Here is a 23,316-nt window from a genome sequence, read left to right as displayed (position 1 = left end):
TGTGGGGGCCGGTCGGGTAACTCTCTATTCGGATTCACAGTTGGCCGCTCAGCAACTTTCCGGCACCTTTGAAATCAACTGTGTTCGGCTTAAACTCTACGCTGAGGCCTTTGAAAAACTCAAAGCTACTTTCCGAGAAGTGCTTATCCAGAAGATTCCCCGAACGGAGAACCAGGCGGCCGATGAGTTGGCCAAACTCGCGAGCTCAATAACGCCGGTCGCCATTCAGCAGCCAATTGAAAAAACGCTGATGGTGGCGCATGTCGACCGGATGCAAGGCCTCGCGTTTCCAAGTGACTGGAGGACACCTATTATAGAATTCCTCCGTTCGGGCACCACACCATCCGATGAATATGCAGCCCGGCTCCTCAGAAGAAGAGCCGGTCGGTTTACACTCATCGGAGATCAGCTTTACAAGAAAGCTTTCTCGCGTCCTCTGCTAAAATGTGTGAGCTCGGAGGACTCAGCTTACATCCTCCAGGAAGTACATCAAGGATCATGTGGAGGTCATCCAGGCGGACGCTCGTTAGCCAAGAAGATCCTCTTGGCCGGATACTTTTGGCCAACTTTACAAGCAGATGCCGCTCGGACAGTATCTACATGCCTTTCATGCCAGAAGTATCACAACTTCTCCCACCGACCGGCAGAGGAGATGAAGGCATCAACCATCTCATGTCCGTTCGATCAGTGGGGAATGGATATTGTGGGTCCATTTCCGATGGCGACCGGGCAGAGGAAATTTTTACTAGTGGCGGTAGATTATTTCTCCAAGTGGGTGGAGGCCGAGCCGCTGGCAAAGATCACTGAGCAAATGGTTAAAAAATTCATCTGGCAGCACATCATTTGTCGGTTCGGCATCCCTCGCCGACTGGTGTCCGACAACGGGCGGCAGTTCACAGGGAAGATGTTGGAGGATTGGTGCCAAAGCTACGGCATCGAGCAACATTTCACGTCCGTGGCCTATCCTCAGAGCAACGGTCAAGCTGAAGTCGCCAACCGGGAAATTCTTCGTATTCTGCGCGCTCGGCTCGACCATTTGGGAGGGAGTTGGCCGGATGAAGTGCCGAGCGTCTTGTGGGCTATCCGAACGACGCCAAAAGAAGGGACGGGAGTCACACCGTTCCATTTGGTATATGGCGGTGAGGCTGTCATACCGGTCGAAGTCGGCGTTGAGTCAGCCAGGATCCAGAACTATGATGATGACAACACCGAACGAAGAAACGTGGAGCTGGACTTGGTAGAAGAGGAGAGGGCAAAGGCGTCCGTTCGGCTGATGGCATACCGTCAGCGGATGAAGCAAAACTACAACCGGCGCGTAATTCCCAGATCGTTCCAAGTCGGCGATCTTGTCTGGAAGAAAGTCAAGCCGGTCGGCGACGTCGGCAAGCTTGAAGCGCCATGGGCAGGCCCTTTCAAAATCATCGAAAAGCTCCGCTCGGGCGCGTATTATCTGGAGGATGAGGACGGACGGCAGCTAGATAGGCCGTGGAGCGCGAACCACCTCCAGCCTTACCGGGCAGGGTGAAAGGTGTATCACTGTAAATCACCCTGTGTATTTCATTTTTCGACTAAATACTTGAAATGCAGAGATGAAAAGTCAAAGGAGCGAATATAAGGCATTATCATCGTAGCGCGAAGGCCCCCAGGCCGATCGGCCGGGAGGTTTATGTGGTTAGACTTGTAAGCAAATAACCCGTGCCGTTCGGCCGGAATTAAATTGGTCAAGCCAAACGCTCGAAGATCGAAGGCCCCGTACCCTTCGAACGGAGGTATATTATCCGAGCCAAAATACTCGATGAAGTAGATCCTGAGCCGTGCGGCCAGGAGGGCATTATCCAAGCTGGGGGAAAGGCGAAGAGCAACTCCGAGCGGAATACCGACGAGCTCCGTCGTTAAAGATCGAGAGCCGCGCCGACCGGCTATAAATATCCGCGCCGACGAGCACCGTCGTTAAAAATCAAGAGACGAGCCGGCGTCTATAAACCCTCCGAGCGGAATACCGACGAGCACCGTCGTTAAAAATCAAGAGACGAGCCGGCGTCTATAAACCCTCCGAGCGGAATACCGACGAGCACCGTCGTTAAAAATCAAGAGACGAGCCGGCGTCTATAAACCCTCCGAGCGGAATACCGACGAGCACCGTCGTTAAAAATCAAGAGACGCGCCGGCGTCTATAAACCCTCCGAGCGGAATACCGACGAGCACCGTCGTTAAAAATCAAGAGACGAGCCGGCGTCTATAAACCCTCCGAGCGGAATACCGACGAGCTCCGTCGTTAAAGATCGAGAGCCGCGCCGACCGGCTATAAATATCCGCGCCGACGAGCACCGGCGTTAAAAATCAAGAGACGAGCCGGCGTCTATAAACCCTCCGAGCGGAATACCGACGAGCTCCGTCGTTAAAGATCGAGAGCCGCGCCGACCGGCTATAAATATCCGCGCCGACGAGCACCGTCGTTAAAAATCAAGAGACGAGCCGGCGTCTATAAACCCTCCGAGCGGAATACCGACGAGCTCCGTCGTTAAAGATCGAGAGCCGCGCCGACCGGCTATAAATATCCGCGCCGACGAGCACCGTCGTTAAAAATCAAGAGACGAGCCGGCCTCTATAAACCCTCCGAGCGGAATACCGACGAGCTCCGTCGTTAAAGATCGAGAGCCGCGCCGACCGGCTATAAATATCCGCGCCGACGAGCACCGTCGTTAAAAATCAAGAGACGAGCCGGCATCTATAAACCCTCCGAGCGGAATACCGACGAGCTCCGTCGTTAAAGATCGAGAGCCGCGCCGACCGGCTATAAATATCCGCGCCGGCGAGCACGGCCATCAAAAAGCACGAGACGAGCCGGCGTCTATAAACCCTCCGAGCGGAATACCGACGAGCTCCGTCGTTAAAGATCGAGAGCCGCGCCGACCGGCTATAAATATCCGCGCCGACGAGCTCCGTCGTTAAAGATCGAGAGCCGCGCCGACCGGCTATAAATATCCGCGCCGACGAGCTCCGTCGTTAAAAATCAAGAGACGAGCCGGCGTCTATAAATAATCCGAGCGGAATATCGTCGACACTGCGATTATTCGTATTCCCCGCCGATTCAGACCGAAGCTATTTTCCGATCGGACTCGAGGTATAAAAGGTTCGGATCGGCTTATAGCGAGCGATTCTGGCCAGCAGCCCAGATTGATATTCGGCCGGACGGAAGAGCTGGGGAAAACACTTCATTCTGGAAGAATGCACCTCGAATGCCCAAGGTATGATGTGATAGAAGACGAGCGGACCGTACAAGTGTTAGCCAGGGAACAGTGCAAAAAGATAGAGTACACGAAAGGAAAGCATTTCATTAAAATTAGAACCTTAGGTCGAGTGGCCTAAGTACAAAAAGGTTCATGTTCAGCCGAGCGGCGAAATTACAAAAATTACTCGATGTAGTCGTAGAGGTCCCTCGGAATGTTGCTCAGGAGCTCCACTTGATCGCCGGCTGGAATATTGGTGGACTCCGGAAGAAGGCCCTTCGACTTCAGATAGGTCATAGTGGCCGTAATTGCCAGGTCGAAAGCCGAGTACATCCGCTCGCAAATTTTCTCCGAGAACTCGGGCGATCGGATGTAACTTTGTCGGAGAGCGCGACTCGGCTCGGCTCGGCATCCCGGTATTCCTTGAAGGTTGCCCGGGAGCTTGTCAGGGCCTCATTCAGACGTTCAATCTTCTCCGATCGGCCGAGCTGCCCTTCTCCCGATCGAGCTCGTCGGCTCCTTTATCTTCAACCTGGGCCCCGGGCCTCCACGTTTCTTCTCGGATCGGAGATGGCCGTGTTCTTCCGAGTGGTGGCCAAAGTTATCTTTGTGTCAAGCGACTTGACCTCGCTCGGACTCGGCTAGGGCGTGGGCACGATCAGCTGTTTTCTTCCGCTCAGCAGCTAGCAGAGTTTGAGTTTTCTTCAGCTCTTTTTGCATTTCGGAGTAGGAAGGTCCTTGGGAGCCGCTCGGACCACCTGTCGCCCGCAGTTGCCTTATCTCCTCGTCCGCCATAGCCAGACGGTTGGAAACTGCTATCTCTTCCACCCACCTCTGAAACGAGAAGTCGCAGTTGTTAGAAGCCGAGCGGAAATATTTTAGGTAAAACAAAAAACAAAAAACAACGAAGAACTTACCCCGTAGCCGCTTGCATGTGGCTGTTGGCTACGTGCGCCCGAGCGTCAGCCCACATCTCGGCGAGGGCCCTTTCAAAGTAACGGTGTGCTCGGGCACGGTCGTCCGGTCGGCTTCTGGTAGTAACTCATTGTGCGGCCGTGCCCAGGGATCGCCCGACCGGGATCAGAAGCTGGCGCAGAAGACCGCGAATGGATGGTCGAACGTTGGACTGAACGGCGAGCGGGGGGGAGAGTGTCGACCGGAGTGGCCTCGACCGGAGCAGTCAGCTCGTCCCAGTCAGAAGGCGTCCGGTCAGATGAAATGGTCTCAGGCACCGGTGCCTTCCCTTTCGCAGTCGAGGCGGCCCGGTCAGAGGGTTGGACCGCGGAGGTAGCCGAGCGTAGCGGGGTCTTTTGCAGTGGCTGATCCTCCTCCCGAGCGGACCCTTCCTCGGGGCCGTTGGTTCCCTGGAGGGGTAGCGCCGCTGTCCACATGCTGTTGAGAGGCCGGAGCGGCCGACCGGCTGAATACCCAGCGCCTTCATTTCTTTGGCTGCCACAGCCTCCAGCGCTGCTGCCTTTCTCTTTAGAACGCCGGCCATCACCGAGTCCATGACGATGTCAGCTGCATGAAGAGAAAAAGAAATCAGTTAGCAATTAAAGCAAGTGCCAAAGCAAAGTTCTTACCGAAGCCGGTCGGAAGTGGGGTCCGTATAGGACTCAGCCCAAAAATGTACATCACTCCCTCGTGAAGAAGCTTGTTGATGTCAAGCCGTAGACCGGCTAGTACATTTGCGGCGTGAAGATAATCCGGTCGGGTCTTGAATTTCTTCAGTTCGGGAGGGGGAGGTAGACTGACTTGCCACTGGGTCGGAAAGTTTGGCTGACTGGGCATGCGGAGGTAGAAATAATAGTCCTTCCAATGTTTATTGGAAGTGGGTAGTTTATTGAAGAAGACCAAACCGGGCCGAGCTTGGAACATAAAGGTGCCCGGCTCGGCTTGCTTAGGATAATAGAAATAAAAGAAGACCTCCGGTCGGAGGGGAATGTTGTGAATCTTAAACAAAACGACAACGCCGCAGAGGAGACGAAAGGTGTTTGGTACTAAACTTCCGAGCGGCACGCCAAAATAATTGCAGACGTCTGCTATAAAAGGATGGACGGGGAACCGCAGACCGGCGGTAAATTGGTCACGAAAGACACGTGAGGCCGAGCGGCAGGACCAGCTAGGCGAACTCGATATCCTCGGGATTTCGAAATTGTCGCCAAAATATCAAAATCTCGTTGTTCGAAACGAGATCGCATGGTAGTATACCATGGGCCTAAGGATTGTTCTTGATGAGAAGAACTGGCCATGATCCGGACAGGATAAATCAAAAAAGGAAGTTCCAAAGACGAAGGAATGGAATTTCAAAGACTCGAGCTAGGGGAAGAAATACGGATTAGATACCGGAAAGGAAGGAGGAGAGATCTAAAACCTTACTGAGGGGAGATGAATCGAGGAAAGGCGCCGGAGAGCGTCAGAAGGCAGCAACAAGATCGCCGGAGCTCCACAGCGCAGAGAGCAACAGTAGAGGTAACGGAGGCGTGTGAAGGCGAGAAGGAAACGAAGAATTTATAGGGTGAGGGCCGGTCGGCCTCCACCGTCGGATCCAGGTCACGGGAATCAATGCATACATCTAGCCGTTTATTTCGAATTGCTTCGGTCACATCAAAATATCATGCAACCGCCTCCGTACTCTGATGGCATTGCTCCACGTGGCAGTCAATCATTCGGAGCATTTAATGAAGGTATGATCGACATTGATGTCGAAGATTGGCGCAGAACGCAAGGAGATCCGGCGAAAGCCATCATTGATTCATTCAAGGATACCTCTGCCGCTGACCGGGCGGAGAAGATTAGCATGGAAGAGCCGTTCGGCTAGACTCACAGTCCAGTCAGTCGGACTATGCGCCTCCTTCGACTAGACTTGAAGGGAAGGCAAGTGATCCGGTAGTAAGAGCGGGCCCCCCCTTCTCTTGCAAAGTCAACGCCAAGTGGAAGTCACCGGAACAGCCGCCCACCCAGAGGAGAGTGTGGTCCGACCGGACGGACGGCCATAGATGGCCGGTCCGACTGGACTGCCGGCCGGCCGATGGAATCGAGTACCCGGAAAGGTCCGGCCGGTTTGCACTCATAGTTGGTAGGCACCCTGTCAAATCGGGGTTCCGACGCTCAGTTAAAAAGGTCATGGACCGAGCTGACCTTTTGATCATAAAGCACCCCTGTTTGTTAGTCTCCACAAAGCACAAGTAAACCACTGCGGATGTCCGGTCGGATGTTTAGGTATCTTTCCGCTCGGACTACAAGTTTGGAGCAAAGGAAAGGGCCAGAGGATTTCTTTCTCTGACAACCTGTAGGTTTCACGTGTGTGTCATGCTCCAAATCTTGTGACAGGGGATTCTGCTGTCCCATCGAGGGCATGCTTTGACTGTAGCGATATGGGTCAGGTAAACTTTCTGACAGCCGCGTACCTAGGAAAGGACAGGTAAGCTTTCTGACAGCCGCATACCTAGGATAGGACAGGGGACACTTATGCACCTTGGTACGCGTGCCCAAACCTTTCACAGCTCTATATAAAGAACCTCAGGTTTCATCGACAGGGGATGCTGGTATGTACTCTGAGACTTCTGGAGCCACCTTGTTCATCGTGATTTACCTGACTTGAGCGTCGGAGGGTCGTCGCTGGGAATCCCCTTCCCGGCTCGACTTCTGTGCAGGATAGCCGGAGCATCTCGACACTAGTTGGAGACCTACATCAGCGAGCCTTGGAGCGTCACGTGCCCAGCGTCTGTTGACTTCTGGTTCGGACAGGATCAATGGGTAAGAAGGTGGGTATGCGGTGGGTATAAATCTCTATATACTAGAGGCTACGATAGGGAACGAGAGGAGGAATTGGTTTTGGTCTCCCGATGAAATTAAGCATCCCGTGTTCGCCCCGAACACACAACTTAATTTCATCAATAATAATTCATTCCACTAAAGAACTATTATTGAACTACCGCACCAATCCCAAATTACATTTTGGGCTCCTTCTTATTATGAGTGTGTTAGTCTCCCTGTGTTTAAGATAACAAATGTCCACTAATTAAGTAAGTTACTGACAACTCGCTTAATTAATATCTAGCTCCAAGAGTAGTACCACTCAACTTCATCGTCATGTCGGACTAAGTCCACCTGCAGGGTTTAACATGACAATCCTTATGAGCTCCTCTTGGGGACATTCTCAACCTAGATCACTACGACACAGTTTCCTTCTATAATCAACAACACACACTATAAGTGATATCATTTCCCAACTTATCGGGCTTATTGATTTATCGAACTAAATCTCACCCATTGATAAATTAAAGAAATAAATATCAAATATATGTGCTTGTTATTATATTAGGATTAAGAGCACACACTTCCATAATAACTGAGGTCTTTGTTCCTTTATAAAGTCAGTATAAAAGGAACGACCTCAAATGGTCCTACTCAATACACTCTAAGTGTACTAGTGTAATTATATAGTTAAGATAAACTAATACCTAATTACACTACGACCTTCCAATGGTTTGTTCCTTTCCATCTTGGTCGTGAGCTACTATTTATAATTTATAAGGAACCGATAACATGATCTTCTGTATGTGACACCACACACCATGTTATCTACAATATAAATTAATTGAGCAACTACATTTATCATAAATGTAGACATTTGACCAATGTGATTCTTATTTCTAGATAAATGTTTATACCAAAAGCTAGGCTTTTAGTATACACTCTAACACCAAATTGTAAGTGAATATGGATTTCCTTGCTTGGGGGTTGAAGCTTTCTACGACATCGCATTGCTCAAAATTCTTAAGTTGAGAGGATAGGGCCCCAAGTGGGCAAGCTTCTTGGACATACTCCGCACATCCACATGCATGACACATTCCTACAATGGTGTTCACTGTGTCAGTTCCCATCGATTCTAACTTCTTCATTAAGGCATCAATCCATGCTGACATAAGTGTTATTTCTTCAACATCAAACTTCCCCAATGCTTTAGTTGGGTTTCCAAAAAAGAAGCTTCCACTTCTTTCAGACGCCTACTGATGGTGGTTAAGTGCCATACTCTCAATAATTTCTTCAACTTCATCTAGACCTTTGTTCATTAATGCCCCTCCAGCAGTAGAGTCGAGGAATACTTTGGTGTGGTAGTTGATGTCATTATAAAATGTGTGAGTGACTGACCATTTTTTCAATCCATGGTGAAGGCAAAGTCTGAGTATATTCTTGAATCTATCCCAGACTTCGTATAGAGACTCTATATTGTCTTATCTAAAACTTCCAATCAAATTTCGCATGTGCGCAGTTTTTCTTAGAGGATAGAATTTGTCAAGGAATAATTATTCTCACTACTCCCATGATGTGATGTTATTTGCAGTCATAGAAGTGAGCCACAACTTGGCTTTATCCCTCAAAGAAAAACCAAACAATAGTAACCTCACTGCTTAAGCCGGGACTCCGTTCATTTTCATTGTCCCACATATCTCATAAAATACCTCTAAGTGCTGGTTTGGGTCTTCATGTGGTCCACCCCAAACTGATTTTGATGTACCATGTGAATCACTACAGGCTTTATCTCAAAACTGTTTGCTTTAATAGTGATGTTAGACTGAAGCCCACGAGCATAAGGTGTTGCATAATTCTTAACAGGTTTGTTTGCCATTTTAGATTATGTATGTTCTTCTTATTATCTTTGCAGATTTCTTCTTCTTCGATAAGTTCTATCAATTTCAAGATCAAGTGGAAATAGATTTCCTGCAAGATTAGATCTTCGCATGCAAAAACAAGACTACATGAATTCCAATTGTATATTTTAAATGCAGAGAAAAATAAAATTTTCAAATATAGTAACAAGAATCAAAGTGCAAAAAATTCAAAGTACATAATTTAAATTGAAGAAATAAAAGTAAGCAAATACAAAATATATCTACAAAAATAGAATTACAGAAATATTGTTAAAATATGAAAGAAAATAAGTTTAGACTAACTCAAGTGCTTATCAACTAATATTATATATGCAGTTCTTGGCAACAATGCCAAAAACTTGATGCATTCCCACAAGTATACGGGTGTTGTCATGTAATAAAATATCGATCTCATAGGGACTGGATATAAGCATTAGAATCCAAGCACAGCGAACTAGCTAAACTATTGAAAGATTTAAGATTGCAAACACAAATGTAAAGAGACGTAGGAGAAAGAGAGAAAGAGAAAGAGTGTTGAGGAACCTGGTTTGGGAAGTGTTCTAGGGGTTCAGTTTCATTGTAATACTAGTCAATTTATCATGGAACATCTATCACCCATCCTCTATTCCTATACGCTTATGGGAAGTTAGATTCATTACTGGCTCTTTCTCGCGGAGGTCAAGCCAGAATGTTATCTTAACACATATCCTATGCTACTAAATGAAAGTGATTCCTATAAAGTCTGGTAATGGTATATCACTGTCACTAGGCCCTCTTGGTTATAAATCACAAGAACACACTAACACTCAATAACATAGAGATAGAAATAATAATTATATCCAATTCCCTACTTCCTTGTGGAGAATTACTTCTTCTTTCAAGGCAATGCCTTAGATGTCCAAAAACGGGATACCCTTATCACTAGGGTCACTCGATCATATGATCTAGGACATTCCCTTTATGGGATTAATAATTCTATATAAACATTCAATTAAATATGGAAACTAAGTTCAAGCAGATCGCACACACATAAGATCAAGTAGATACAATGCATATCAATGCCATATAGATAGAAAAATGGAAAAACCATGAGTTTTACATCAATTCATATCATAATTACTCCCAAAATCCTAGAACAAGATATCTATTCCACAAGTAGGAGAAAAGAATCCAAAAACATAAAGATTTAAGTTAAAATCACCAAAACTCAAGAAAGAGAAGGAAAGAAGACTTATCCTATATGAACGGTCTTGTATGTTTTTACATTTAGACTTTATATACTTCATTACACTACTATTTACCTGCTTCATGTACTTCACCAGAGCCTGACTTGAGCGTTGAAGTGGAAGACCGGGCAACTCGGTCTCCATTCTAACCCCTCCTTCGCTTCGTTACTCCTCGCAGGCATCTTCGAACACCTCATTTTGCTTCTAATTCCGTGACTTGATCAATATCAAAGACAGCTCACCCCCTTCTTCCTTCGGGTTATGCCAACTTCATCAATGTTCTTGACAATTTGCCGATGGCTCATCCTTCAAGGGGTCTCTGTGCAAGATCAACTGTGGATAAGGGAGTCTCCATTAGAAGGGACTTCTGTACACAAGTGTCAGCTATTGGTGCAATCTGTTGGTGCGGCTAGCACTAACGATTTAACCTAGGTTTTGATGAATGACAAATAGGTTAAGTTAGTCTTGTTGTTGTCTGACACTTTGATCGAGTGTGCAGGAGAAGTCCAGCTAGGTCGACGGGCTGACCTGATAGCTGGCGAGAAGTCCAAGCGGGTCGACTGGCTGACCGGACGCTTGGCGAGAAGTCCAGCTAGGTCGACGGGCTGACCGGATAGCTGGCGAGAAGTCCAAGCGGGTCGACGAGCTGACCGGACGCTTGGCGAGAAGTCCAGACGGGTCGACGGGCTGACCGGACGTCTGGCAGGTAAGTGAGGTAAGTCACTGGAGGGGAGTGACTGTGAGGACGCGTTCCCGGGAAGGGGACATTAGGCGTCGATCCGGCTTAGATCCATTTCGGATGTCTAAGTCGAGATCGTGACTAGATTCCGGTCTCGGAAAGACGGAATCTAAGTCATACTCTCTTTATCCATCTGTTGAACTTTAACTGTGCTAACAATTTGTTTTACAGGATGTATATTTGCCTCGGACTAACTTTGTTTTGCAGGAAAAAGGAGTCTTTCTGGAACAAGGTGGTCCGGGCGCCCGGAAGGCGAATTTTATCCAGCCAAGTCGTCGCCACGTGGAGCATCTTGGTTTGAGCAGTTACGTCACACTCCAGGCGCCCGGAAGGGATCCAGGCGCCCGGAACAGCATATAAAAGAAGCCCCAGGCAGGAGCTTCAAAATCAATTTTTACTCTGTATTTTCGAATCGGTCTTCACGGCCGGCGCTCAATCGAATCTAACGCTCCGACAAAGTGCTCCTCCGGTGTTTATTTAATTTTTCTTTGTCGGTATTGCTTTATTATTACTAGCATTTCCTGTACTTATTCTGTAATCATATTTCGACTTGTTAGTGATTGCCCAACGAAAGTGGTCAAGGACCACGGGCCTTCGAGTAGGAGTCGTCACAGGCTCCGAACGAAGTAAAAACATCTGTGTCTATTTTATTTTTCCGCTGCGTTTATACTCGTCTTTTTCGAATCGATATTCACCCCCCCTCTATCGAATCTAACGGTCCTACAAGTGGTATCAGAGCAGGTACCGCTCTGATTTGGTGCAACCACCAATCAGACAGGGGGTGAATTTTTTTTAAATTAACTTTAAAACTGTTGTTTCGTTAACTTAATATTTCTCTAATCAATTTAAATTAGTGCAACACAAATCTAGATTCCTTTCTATTTTTCTCTTCCCGCACTACTAATCCAAGACCAAGTCTTGGGTTTTTCTTTGGTTATTTACCTGTGCACAGAATGTCCCAACAAGAAGGATTCAGCACAGTGCGACCTCCACTCTTCAACGGGGACGACTTCCCTTACTGGAAGAAGCGCATGGAGGTCTACCTCAAAACAGACTTCGACCAGTGGATGAGCATCACGAGACCCTACAAAATTCCAGTGGACAACGTTGGGAATCTAGTGGATCCTGAAGACTGGACAGCAGATCTCAAGAAAAAAGCATCAACAGAAAATAAGGCAATCAACACTCTACAATGCGGATTGACAAGAGAAGAACTGAACAGAGTCGGTCCACACAAAAACGCTAAAGAGCTATGGGACAAGTTGATCGAGCTGCACGAGGGAACGAGCGACGCCAAGGTAACAAAACGAGACCTTCTCTTAAATAAAATTTTTAATATAAAAATGCAGGAAGGTGAAACAGCGAATCAACTACACGCGAGGATCAAGGACATCCTCAACGGGCTCCATGCGATAGGCCACCAGATGGAGAACAGAGACTTAATAAGGTACGCATTAAACGTCTTTCCACGTAATAGTTTGTGGGCATCAATAGTGGATGCCTACAAAATTTCTAAGGATCTTTCTAACTTAAAATTAGATGAGCTTTTCTGTGAATTAGAATTACACGAACAAACTAATGTTGGAGCCGAGAAAGGTATAGCTCTATTTGCAGGGTCCTCCAAAGAAAAGAAAAGCAAGCCTGAATTTGAAGAAGAATCTGACCAAGACTCCGAAAACGAAGAACACCTGGTGAACTTGGTAAGAAAAATGTTCACCAGGAGAAAGAGGAGCTTCAGCAAAAAGGATCTTCAAAAGATCAGCTCTCCCTCAGAACAAAAGAACGTGACTTGCTACGGCTGCAACAAAAAGGGACATTACAAGAACGAATGCCCAAAACTAAAGTTCGACAAACCAAAGCCAACAAAAAAGAAAGCACTCAAAGCAACGTGGGACGACTCCTCGGACGAATCAGAGGAAGAAGAGCAGAAACATCAGAGCCACCTCGCACTGATGGAACATCTAGATAATCCTACCATAAGCCTAAAAGGTTTTAGAAAAGACAACATCTATGTCATCAACTTAACCATTTCTTCCATTAAGTGCTATTTAACACAAAAAGAAGAAACTTGGTTATGGCATAGGAGAATGTCTCACACCAACTTTAGAAATATAAGTAAACTAAATGGACTTGTAAATGTTAGGATCCTTTGTACGCGGCTAGAGAGGGGGGGGTGTGAATAGCCACCCCAAAACGCTCGTTTCTTCCTACAATTCGTTAGCGCAGCAGAAAATACAACAAAGAAACGAAAGAAAGAATATCAAACCTTAACACAGCGATGTACGAGGTTCGGAGATGATGCTCCTACTCCTCGGCGTGTCCGTAAGGTGGACGAACCCAATCAATCCGTCGGTGGATGAGTCCCCGGAAACCCGGCTAATAGATACTCCTTGTGGGTGGAGAAACCTCGCCACAATAACTCGCAACAGCAAGATAGAATACAAGGAATACAAATACAAGAGAAACAAGAGATAAATACACAGCAAATGTAAACAACCCTTGCCTTCTTGTCGACTGTTGAAGAAGCAACAGCTTCTCAGACGCCAACCACAGCAGCAGCTCAGTCGGAGTCCCAGCCAAAGGAAGAAGCTCACGCGAAGCTTCAAAGCAGCTCAACAAAGCTCAGCAGCAAGCTTAGCAGCACCAAGCACAGTAAGAAGGAAGAAGAAGATAGAGGCTCGCAGCAGCAGCCCTCCTTTTATAACCTGCGAAGAAAACGAAGAAACACAGAAGAAATCCGGTTAGTGCCTCGATCGATGCGTGGACCGATCAGTTTATGGATCGGTCCACGCACCGATCCATTCCTCCTCCTTCGCTTGTTGCCCCGATCGGTCCATGGACCAATCAGGGAACCTCCGATCGGTCCGGACCGATCGCTTTCTGATCGGTCCCGGACCGATCAGCCCCTCTTGCGCCTCGCTCTGTCGGCTTCGATCGTCCTCGATCGGTCACCGATCGATCAGTTAACACACGATGCTACGATGTGTTCTTGATCGGTCACCGACCGATCGAATATTTCGGTATCCGGATCGATCACCGATCGATCCACTCATGGTTTTGGCCCAAACCAAGTCCAAACCAACATCCGGTCAATCTTGACTGTTGGTACATTGCGCCTAGCATCCGGTCCTCCCTTGACCTGCTAGGACTCCCATAAGTGTCCGGTCAATCCTTTGACCCACTTAGACTTTTCTCTCCGTACAAGTATCCGGTCACTCCTATGACCTACTTGGACTTCCCATCACCGGATGTCCGATCACCCTTGATCCATCTGGATTTTCCTGCCCGGCTTCACTCACCGGACTTTCACCTAACTTCACTCACTAGGGTTTTCACCGGCTTCACTCACCAGATTTCCAACTGCCTGGCCTCACCAGGACTTTCCAACCGCCTAACATCCCAGTTAGGACTTTCTCATTCACCTAGCTTCACTCACTAGGATTTTCACCGCTTCGCTTCAGGATTTTCCCAATGCCCGGCTTCACTCACCGGACTTTTCCCGTGCCAAACTCCTGTTTGGACTTTCCCGCCAAGCCTCCATACTTGGACTTTCCGCGTGCCAAGCTCCTGCTTGGACTTTTCCCCGTGCCAAGTCTCTGTACTTGGACTTTTCCAGTGCCAAGTCTCCATACTTGGACTTTTCGCGTGCCAAGCTCCCCGCTTGGACTTTTCCCGAATCAGGTCAACCAAGTCAACCTTGACTTACGGTTGCACCAATAATCTCCCAAACATCTATTCTTGTCCCATATCAAGAATAGAACTCTCTCACGAGTGTCAAACATCAACATGCAACTCAACTAGGTCAACCTTGACCTAAGGTTGCACCAACAATCTTCCCAAGTCAAACATCAAAATACAACTCGAGTCAAGTCACCTTGAGTCGGGTCAACCAGGTCAACCTTGACCTAAGGTTGCACCAACAATCTCCCCCTTTTTGATGTTTGACAAAACTCATAATCAAGTTAGGTTAACCTGATAACCTAACTTAGGTTTTCCAACCATCTTCCAATGTCCAATGTTCTTTCCTTGAACATTCTCTGGACATTCTCCCCTTAGGTTAACCCGATAACCTAACTTGGGTTCTCCAATAATTCTCCCCCTTTTTGACACACATCAAAAAGAATTCCAATGTTCTTCCTCGAACATTCCTTGACATTCTTCCCCTAGCTTAGGTTAACCCGATAACCTAACTTGGGTTTTCCAACCATCTTCCAATGTCCAATGTTCTTTCCTTGAACACTCTCTGGACATTCTCCCCTTAGGTTAACCCGATAACCTAACTTGGGTTCTCCAATAATTCTCCAATGAACACTCTCCCCTTTTTGACACATATCAAAAAGAAAAAGGAGAGTATTAAGGTCAAGAGTTTCTTTCTAATGAAAGTCCCATACCTTTCATTGAAACTCTTAATTTCCCCCTTGATACTAAACTTAACAATCAACTTAGTGATAATCCCATATCACTAATCCTCAAAAGTCTTAAGGAGTAAAACTCCCCTAAAAGTCAACTCCCCTTGACAATTAGGTAAAACTCCCCTAAAGGTCAACTCCCTTGACCATTGCACCAACAATGTCTTTGAGAGTTCCAAACCTTTAGAAATCCAAAAACACCACTTCCATAACTGAAATTTCAGACAACTGCTGAAAAATCAGAAATTCGGCACGCCCTGATCGGTCACCGGACCGATCAGGACCCCTCTGGATCGGTCCCCAGACCGATCCAGCCTTCCCTGGATCGGTCCGGTGACCGATCCAGCCTCTGAAATCAGAGATTTCTGATTTTCTCTCCGGGAGAAGTTCAGAAACTCACAGAAAATTACAGAAAATTCCAAAAATTACGAAACTTTGAGGATACATTCCTCGTATCATACACTATCATGGAAAAATAGTTTTCTATGAAAATAACTTCCATTTTTCAATCTTGATACAAAGTTCAAAAACTTTGAAATAGTTCAAGTTTAACTCAACTTTGTATCACAATGTTCAATGATGAATACTATCACTAGGAAAGCTTCATCAAGGTTTTTCAAATCAATTTTAAAAAGCTTTTAAAATCATTTGAATTTAGGACCATAATCTTAGGGCTAGATGTACATGACTTGTACACACGCTTTCCCTATGATCCTTAATTTCTTGAATTAGGGTCATCTAGGTACAAGGACTATGCACCTTGATCCTAACTCATGATCCTAATATCTCACACACATCTAAGGTGTATCAAACCACATTCAAGTCAATTTGATGTGAGATATGGATTAAGGTCAACTTAGGCTAAGTTCTCATGTATTTTCTAAACACCAATTTGATCTCAATATCAAATTATATGTTTGTCCTTAAATCAATTTCATTGATTATAATGCAAGAGATGATGACATGGCATAAAATGGTATCATAAATGAAAACATGTGCCAATGTCATGATGTCATGGCATAAAGTTTGAAACTTAAATAAACATGACATAAAAACTAGCCTAAGCATTATCATGACATTTCAAATGATAATAAAACTAAACATGATGTCATGACATGTGAGGGCAAACAATCATGGCAAGATTTAGCATAAATAAATATACCTAGATTACCTATCTAAGTATCCTTAACCACTTGGCTAACTTCAAATTTAATCCTAAATTGCCCCAAGATGCCAAAATCCTAATTTTGACACTTCTTGAACTCTAGATTAATTCATGCCACTTAAAGATCAAATTTATCCTCAAAACTTGGCATGTTTCATTTTTCCTCGAGAGTTCTCTAGATTTTCCCAAATTGTGCCAATTGAGATTAAAAATGAAATTTCCAATCTTTAGGCACATTTAACTCTTCAAAGGAGTAAATGATAATTCCATTTCATTTTCAAAAGTTCTCAAACCCTTGAAAATGCTCCTTGAATGTCAATTTCCTCAAAGTTGGGTTAACTACCCTTCTAATCGGAGTTGACACTCTCTAACCCATCTATGGGGTAGAGAAGATGCTCCTAGGAACCCAATACCTATTTGAGCTCATTGGGTTCACTAAATATTCACTAGGGATAACTTCCCTAGCAACCCTCCTAATGACCCTCTTAGGCTTTGAAGCCTTGGTCATTTGGGACTCATCAAGATCAACTCTAGGGGTGACTCCCCTTGTGACCTTAGTGGTGGTCTTCCTAGCCCTAGGTTTTGTTCCATAATCGAATGGAACATTGTGGTAAGTGGGCTTGACCACTTGGGACTTAGATTTGTGACCCAAACCTTTCTCGTCCTGAGACTTTTGACCCTTAGGTCCTAGAGTTGACTTCTCTAAATTTTTAAGGGTCTTTTCTAAATTATCAAGTCTTGACCTCAAGACTTGATTTTCCCTCTCTAATACCTCAAGTGTTAATTTGTCATTTTCTCTTGAGATATTCCTAGGCATGTGTCTAGTCTTCTTGGGATTTCTACCTAGGTTTTCCTTAGCCTTAGATGAGTTAATCCTAGAGTTGGCCTTCCTAGTATTATCCTTATCTAAGTTAACATGTTTAGCACCTAAACACATGTATTGATTTCTAAGGTTAACATGCTTATCATTCTTGACAATTGCAATAAGATTACTAGCATGTATCTTATTAGAAGTGCAAGAATGAACCTTAGAGGATACCCTAGGGTTTGCCTTCGCTCCCCCTTTACACGTGCTTGGTCTTTTGTCCTTGTGAGATTGCCTCCCCCTTGGACATTGACTCCTATAGTGTCCTCGTTGCTTGCATTGGAAGCACACCACGTGCTCCTTGCCCTTGCGTTTTGGGACTCCGACTTCCTTGATCTTTGGCGCCGATGGAGTCTTCTTAGTCTTCTTTGGACATTTACTCTTGTAATGTCCAAATTCCCTACACTCAAAACACATTATATGCAATTTACTTGAACTTAAAGAGTTTGAGTTACCTATGGTCGAGGATGGATGGATGCTCTCTTCTTCATCCCTCCCGGAGGTAGAAGCTTCTTCTTCGTGCTCCGATCTTGAAAAAGAACTCACCTCCTCTTCTTCTTTAGATGTTGAGTAGCCCTCAACTTCTAATTCCTCACCTCCACGATGTGAGCTACTTGGCTCACTTGACTCCTCTTCATGGCTTGAAGTGGAGTTCCCCTCATGGAACTTAGCCAAGTTGTTCCACAACTCCTTGGCATTGTTGTATCCACCTATCCTACACAAAACATCATTAGGTAAAGAAAATTCAAAAATCTTCAATACCTCATCGTTGACTAGGGATTGGTGGACTTGTTCCTTGGTCCACTCCTTCTTCTCTAGGGTTTCTCCTTTCTTGTCCGTCGGAGGCTTGAAACCTAATTGGACACAACTCCAATTCTCAAGATTAGTCATAAGAAAATATTTCATTCTTACCTTCCAAAACGCGAAGTCGTCGCGATCGTAGAAGGGTGGAATGGTGATGTCGTCTCCGAGTTGATCCATCTCTAGCTTGTGCTCCCTCGGGTGTTAATCCGGCGAAGAGCGACCTCGCTCTGATACCACTTGTTAGGATCCTTTGTACGCGGCTAGAGAGGGGGGGTGTGAATAGCCACCCCAAAACGCTCGTTTCTTCCTACAATTCGTTAGCGCAGCAGAAAATACAACAAATAAACGAAAGAAAGAATATCAAACCTTAACACAGCGATGTACGAGGTTCGGAGATGATGCTCCTACTCCTCGGCGTGTCCGTAAGGTGGACGAACCCAATCAATCCGTCGGTGGATGAGTCCCCGGAAACCCGGCTAATAGATACTCCTTGTGGGTGGAGAAACCTCGCCACAATAACTCGCAACAGCAAGATAGAATACAAGGAATACAAATACAAGAGAAACAAGAGATAAATACACAGCAAATGTAAACAACCCTTGCCTTCTTGTCGACTGTTGAAGAAGCAACAGCTTCTCAGACGCCAACCACAGCAGCAGCTCAGTTGGAGTCGCAGCCGAAAGCTCAACAAAGCTCAGCAGCAAGCTTAGCAGCACCAAGCACAGTAAGAAGGAAGAAGAAGATAGAGGCTCGCAGCAGCAGCCCTCCTTTTATAACCTGCGAAGAAAACGAAGAAACACAGAAGAAATCTAGCCGTTGCGTCGCAACGGCTAGTGCCTGGATCGGTCTGTGGACCGATCAGGCTCCATGTGGATCGGTCCACAGACCGATCCATTCCTCTCCTTCGGTTCCCCGATCGGTCCATGGACCGATCAGGAACCTCCTCGATCGGTCCGGACCGATCAGGGCTTGATCGGTCCCGCACCGATCGCCTTTCTTGCGCCTCACTCCGTTCGGCCGATCGTCTCGACGGTCACCGATCGGTTAACACACAGATATACTGATGTGTTACGATCGGTCACTAGACCGATCAGAATATTCTCGCTGGATCGATCACCGATCGATCCACTCATGGTTTTGGCCCAAACCAAGTCCAAACCAACATCCGGTCAATCTTGACCTGTTGGTACATTGCGCCTAGCATCCGGTCACTCCCTTGACCTGCTAGGACTCCCCGCTAAGTGTCCGGTCAATCCCTTTGACCCACTTAGACTTTTCTCTCCGTACCAAGTATCCGGTCACTCCTATGACCTACTTGGACTTCCCATCACCAGATGTCCGATCACCCTTGATCCATCTGGATTTTCCCTTGCCCGGCTTCACTCACCAGGACTTTCACCTAGCTTCACTCACTAGGTTTTCACCGGCTTCACTCACCAGGATTTCCACCTGGCTTCACTCACCAGGACTTTCCAACTGCCTAACATCCCAGTTAGGACTTTCTCATTCACCTAGCTTCACTCACTAGGATTTTCACTTGGCTTCACTCACCAGGATTTTCCCGAATGCCTGGCTTCACTCACCAGGACTTTTCCCCGTGCCAAACTCCCTGTTTGGACTTTCCCCGTGCCAAGCTTCCATACTTGGACTTTCCGCGTGCCAAGCTCCTGCTTGGACTTTTCCCCGTGCCAAGTCTCCATACTTGGACTTTTCCAGTGCCAAGTCTCCATACTTGGACTTTTCGCGTGCCAAGCTCCCTGCTTGGACTTTTCCCGAATCAGGTCAACCAAGTCAACCTTGACTTACGGTTGCACCAATAATCTCCCAAACATCTATTCTTGTCCCATATCAAGAATAGAACTCTCTCACGAGTGTCAAACATCAACATGCAACTCAACTAGGTCAACATTGACCTAAGGTTGCACCAACAATCTTCCCAAGTCAAACATCAAAATACAACTCGAGTCAAGTCACCTTGAGTCGGGTCAACCAGGTCAACCTTGACCTAAGGTTGCACCAACAGTAAAAGGCTTACCGAAGTTACCTAACTTAGATTCAACTATATGTAATGCTTGTCAACAAGGAAAACAAACTAAATCTGTTAGAGTGTATACTAAAAGCCTAGCTTTTGGTATAAACATTTATCTAGAAATAAGAATCACATTGGTCAAATGTCTACATTTGTGATAAATGTAGTTGTTCAATTAATTTATATTGTAGATAACATGGTGTGTGGTGTCACACACAGAGGATCATGTTATTAGTACCTTATAAATTATAAACAGTAGCTCACGACCAAAATGGAAAGGAACAAACCATTAGAAGGTCGTAGTGTAATTAGGTATCAGTTTATCTTGACTGTATAATTACACTAGTACACTTAGAGTGTATTGAGTAGGACCATTTGAGGTCGTTTCTTTTATACTGATTTTATAAAGAAACAAAGACCTCGGTTATTATGGAAGTGTGTGCTCTTAATCCTAATATAATAACAAGCACATATATTTGATATTTATTTCTTTAATTTATCAATGGGTGAGATTTAGTTCGATGAATCAATAAGCCCGATAAGTTGGGAAATGGTATCACTTATAGTGTGTGTTGTTGATTATAGAAGGAAACTGTGTCCTAGAGATACTAGGTTGATAATGTCCTCAAGAGGAGCTCATAAGGATTGTCATGTTAAACCCTGCAGGTGGACCTAGTCCGACATGATGATAAGGTTGAGTGGTACTACTCTTGGACTAAGATATTAATTAAGTGAGTTGTCGGTAACTTACTTAATTAGTGGACATTGTTATCTTAAACACAGGGAGACTAACACACTCATAATAAGAAGGTGCCCAAAATGTAATTTGGGATTGGTGCGGTAGTTCAATAATAGTTCTCTAGTGGAATGAATTATTATTGATAAAATTAAGTTGTGTGTTCGGGGCGAACACGGGATGCTTAATTTTATCGGGAGATCAAAACCAATTCCTCCTCTCGGTCCCTATCGTAGCCTCTAGTATATAGAGATTTATACCCACCGCATACCCACCTTCTTACCCATCCAATGGGGCCGGCCAAGCTAGCTTGGAACCCAAGCTAGGGCCGGCCAAGACCAAGTGGATGAGCCATGAAGGTGGCCGGCCAAAGCTTGGGTCCCAAGCTTAGGTGGCCGACCACTAGAATATTAAAAAGGATTTTTATTAAAATTATTTCTTATGTGGATATCATGTTTTTAAAAGAGAGTTTAAAAATTAAATATTCTCTTTTATAAGTTTCTACAAAAGATTAAGAAAAGATTTGATATCTTTCCTTATTTGTAGATTGAAAGAGATTTTAATTTTTAGAGATAACTTTCTTTTTATCCACATGTTTAAAAGAAAGATTTTAATTTATTAAATTTCCTTTTTATAAACCAATCATGAAGGGATAAAATTATTGGAGAAATTTTATAAATTTCTGGAAACAAATTAGGAAGTTTTAATTCTTGTTTAATTAAAACTCTCCTTGATTTGAGGAAATAAGTGGCCGGCCATGTTTTAGTGAGAAGGAAAATTATTTTAATTAAAATAAAATTTTCCTTTTCATGGCAAAAGAATTAAGGAAGTTTTTATTAAAATTTCCTTATTTGCCAAGACCAAGGATTATAAAAGAGGAGGTAGAGGAGCCTTCAAGGGTGAACAACCTCTATTATTTTCTCCCTCTTTTCTTCCTTGGTGTGGCCGGCCTCCTTCCTTTCTCTTCTCTCCATCTTGTGGCCGGACCTCTCTTCCTCCTTGAAGATCAAGTGGTGGCCGGATTTTAGCTTGGAGAAGAAGGAGAGAAAGCTTACATCCCTTGGAGCTTGATTGATGGAAAAAGATCTTTATCTCTTGGAAGCATAGTGCTTGGCCGAAACTTGAAGAAAGGAGAAGAAGGTGCTTTAGTGGTTTCTCATCTCGGAAGATCGTTGCACACACAACGTCCGAGGTTAGAAGAGGAATACGGTAGAAGATCAAGAGGTTTTTCTATAAGGTATAACTAGTAATTTTTCTTTCCGCATCATACTAGTTATTTATGGAAATAATACCAAATACAAGAGGCTTACGATTCTAGTATTTCGAATATGTTTTTCAAAGTTGTGTTCTTTTATTTTTCTTTTCCTTGTGATTTGATTGTTCCTTTTGGTTGACCTAAAGTTATTTTAGGAAATTAAATATTAGCTTTCCATAAAAGGTTTTGTCTAGTCGGTGGTGGTTGTTCCCATATCCAAGAAGGTCATGTGCCTCGCCACGTCAGTACTGGGAACCAATTATGGAAATTAATATTTAATGGAATTAATAACTTAGGTGATTTGGATCAAACGTGTTAAGTTCCGCAGGAGATCCAAGTCTAAACCTTAAAGAACAAATAGATTAAGTTTTGGATCAAACGTGTTAAGTTCCGCAGGCGATCCAAAATTTAATTTAAAAGAACACATGGTAGCTAGGAAAAGGTTCAGACCTTTGTACAAAATTTTTGTGCAGTCTAGGTTTTCCGAGTAGCAACCAACAATTGGTATCAGAGCTAGGGTTTTGCCTCTGTGTATTTGGTATTAGTTTAATTATGCACATGTCATACATAATTTAGGCAGGATAATAGTATGATGTGCTAACTTTGTGGATGCAGGATCCAACTATTATGGCTTATAGTTTTATGTGTGTGATTGGACCCTTGGACATGTCAAGGGCATTTATATGTGTGTGCATGATTGTATTATAAAATACAGCAGGAGCTGTATTTAGTTTTATTAGGATTTTATTTTTGATCTAGATACACGTACATTCCTTTTATGGAATATAGGATCAAAATTGTAAAATTCTATTTATGTCGCGGATCGAATCTTGCAAAGCGTGGAACCTTCTAAGGACCAGAGGCGCAGCGGAACAAGGAGCAAGATGGATGCGACAGCTAGACCCGATGGCGGTGGCCAAATATGGCAGCAGCTTGGGATGACAACACAAAAGCCTTAATAGTTGAAAATTAGATTTTTCTATTTATTGCTTTTATATTGTGCTGTGTGTGCATGTTAGTTTACAAGTTTAGTAGGCTAGCATAGTTAAAATTCCTCGTTTATAAATAACTAAGTGGGAGAGGAATTTTTAAATAAATCCCATGGTCTCCATTACTGGTTTGTAAGTGATGCAAACAAGCTTACGCGTTGGCTCTGAGTGCCTTCCTCCATAACGGATGAGCTTATTTGCAGATCACTAGA

Source organism: Zingiber officinale, chromosome 6A, assembly GCF_018446385.1.
Source record: "Zingiber officinale cultivar Zhangliang chromosome 6A, Zo_v1.1, whole genome shotgun sequence".
NCBI classification, from domain to species: Eukaryota; Viridiplantae; Streptophyta; class Magnoliopsida; order Zingiberales; family Zingiberaceae; genus Zingiber; species Zingiber officinale.
Note: the sequence above shows the minus strand (reverse complement) of the source record.